Consider the following 3,088-nt stretch of genomic DNA (forward strand, 5'->3'; position numbering starts at 1 on the left):
CCCCCTACTACTCCGCCACCCACGCAAACTGCTTGGTCTTGTCTCGCGAAAATAGCTATATTTATTCCAAAACAAAATCAGAAATGCTATACTTCGGTGCAGACAGCACAACAACATCGGGGATTGGGAGGATAGAAACAAGCTACAAGCGTGCATTGGGTTGTAAAGCTCTCCGTACGTACCGCCTGTTTCGCCCTCCAGATACAGTGCTTAGAAGTCAGAGATGCTGACCTGAAAACCTCCGATGGAAAACAGCTATAACTCATAAATTGCGCGTACTGGTACTTTTTGGTATTACTCCACTTGCATTTATTGTCACTTCATTAATAAAATTGAAATAGGGCTAATGGAATATAGCTTAAAACGGTTTCGAGTAAACTCTGTTTGAAGTTTACCTTCACGGTTTAATATAAAGAATGTAATTTTCATTCTAGATTTAAGCTTGTTTAGTCGCGTGAATTATGTCTGAATGCAGTAGTAGTAGTAATTTAATAGTGAGCTGAATTAGTAGTAGTTGCTATTGCTGCTGCTGCTGCTGGTGGTAATTGTTACTATAATAATAATAATTCTGTTATTAGGCGTAGTTGTAGTAGTAATCAATATTGTCGTTAGTAGTAGTAATCGTCTATATTTCTATTATTTCTAATAGTAGTGGTGGTTGTGGTGGTGGTAGTGCTGGTGATTGTTATTGTTGAGGATGGCGATCGTTATTGTTGAGAGTGGTAGTTATTATTGTTTTCAGAATGGTAGTTATTGTTGTTGAGGATGGTAGTTGTTATTGTTGAGAGTGGTAGTTATTGTTGTTGGAGTTGTTATTGTTGGGGTGGTGGTTGTTATTGTTTTTGGGAGTGGTGGATGTTATTGTTTTCATTTTTCATTTTTTTTATTTGTTCATAAAAGAGTTAAAACCACAGGACTTGTCAAAGTGAAAGAGAGAGAAAACAATTAAAACAGAAAACAATAATTATAATAGATAAAATAAAATAAATTAGGACCAATGTAAACTCACACGTATTTCATCTAAATTGTAGGGACAGAGGTTTGTTAAAAATTGTTTATGTATCTTTTAAAATACCTTATATCATTCGTATTTTTAATTTCATGAGGAAAACCATTGTATATTTTTAAGCAATAGACCAAATACGTTTGTTTAAACTTGTCAATCGATGTGCTGGAATATTAAAATTTTCCTTAAAACGATTGTTGTAATAATGAAAATCACTATTTCCATCAAAAAGTTCTTATTAGAATGTATTAATTCCATAAGCTTAAAAATATAATATAAAGCATAAACTGTTAAAATATTAAAACTCTAGAGAGTAGTAGGATAATTGTTGTTGAGAGTTGAGAGTGGAGGTTGTTATTGTTTTTGAGAGGGGTAGTTATTCTTGTTCAGAGTGGAAGTTGATGGTAGTAAGTAATGGTAGTGATACTGGTGATGGTGGTAGTTTTTGTTACTATTAAGGCATAATAGTAATTTTGATTTTTGTTGCTAGTAACAGTGGTGGTAGTTTTTGTTGTTAGTAGTGGGGTGATAGTTTATGTTAGTAGTGGTGGTTGTAGTTTTCGTTGGTAGTAGTAGTGGTGGTAGTTTTTGTTGCTGCTGATGGTGGTAGTTTTTCTTGTTAGTAGTGGTGGCGATAGTAGTTTTTCTTGTTAGTAGTGGTGGTGGTGGTAGTTTTCTTTGGTAGTGGTGGTGGTGGTGGTGGTGGTGGTGGTGGTAGTTTTCGTTGGTAGTAGTGGTGATGATAGTTTTTGTTTCTGGTGGTGATGGTGGTAGTTTTTGTTGTTAGTAGTGGTAGTGGTGGTAGTTCTTATTAGTAATGGCAGTTATTTGTGGTAATAGGCGGTGGTAGTAGTAGCGGTGGCAGCTGCAGTAGTAGTAATGGTTGTAGTAGTACTGCAGTAGCACATCGTCATTAAATAAATGATTAAAATACATCATCGTCATAGCTTATATTACTACCATCACTACTACAAACACGATATGTATCTCTCTTGGTTTTGATTTTTCATATACCGGACGCGGGGGTAATCCATGTACTTACGCACTCGGAAGCTGACGGGGCAGACCATCTTTTGTCAGTCCTAACAGAGCTGGGTTCCATTCCCAAGTGAGTATCTGATGATAAACACTAAGACCCGAAATCTCAAGCCCTACTCGTATATGAGTATCGTAGAAATGTACTACCCCTAAGAATTCACTCAGACTATTTTAAACTATTATGTATGATAGATAAAACAAGGAGGTGGAAATTATGTTACTGACATGATGAAGAAAACAGGAGTAGGTGCAAATTATTTTACTGACATGATGAAGAAAACAGGAGTACCCTGATTAAATCTCTCTGCAGTGTAGTCTTTGTCCAATAAAATTACCGAACGAAGTCTAATGGTTCTGACATTCACTTGTGCTGTTCTTACCTGGAAAAAAAATTTGGATTTCTTCTCTACCCCTTCCTCCTCTTCCGCCTCAGTAACAAGAATCACTGCTGTCAGTGACAAAGTTAGGTAGAAATTGATGAGGCGGCAGATTGGTGACAAGTTGCCCCACTGTCAGTGATAAAGTTAGACACCACTTGTTGAGATAAATTAGTGACAAGTAGTCCCACTCTTAGTTGCAAGATTACGCAGAGTTTTTTTGAAGAGCTAGATTAATGACAAGTAGCCACAATGTTAAGATTTGGTAATATTTAATGACGAGATAGATTAGTGACAAGTAGTCCCAATGAATAAAGTTAGATACTATTCAATGAGACAGATCAGTGACAAGTAGCCCCAATGTTAGTGACAAGATTTGGTAATACTATTTGATGAGATATATCCATGACAAGTAGACTCACTATCAGTGACAAGGATAAGTAGAGTTTTATGAGATAGATTAGTAGAGTCATTGACAGGGATAAGTAGAATTTGATGTCAGTGATAATATTAGACACGCATACATACATACATACATACATACATACATACGCTACCAGGATATATTCTCCAGGAAAGATTTCGTCTTTGGCTACCTTCCCTGTTCATGTAGCCGAGTGATAGCTTCGATACTTAAGACGTCACCGCATATACGACACGGTGCAAA

This window comes from Periplaneta americana, chromosome 1, assembly GCF_040183065.1.
Source record: "Periplaneta americana isolate PAMFEO1 chromosome 1, P.americana_PAMFEO1_priV1, whole genome shotgun sequence".
NCBI lineage: Eukaryota > Metazoa > Arthropoda > Insecta > Blattodea > Blattidae > Periplaneta > Periplaneta americana.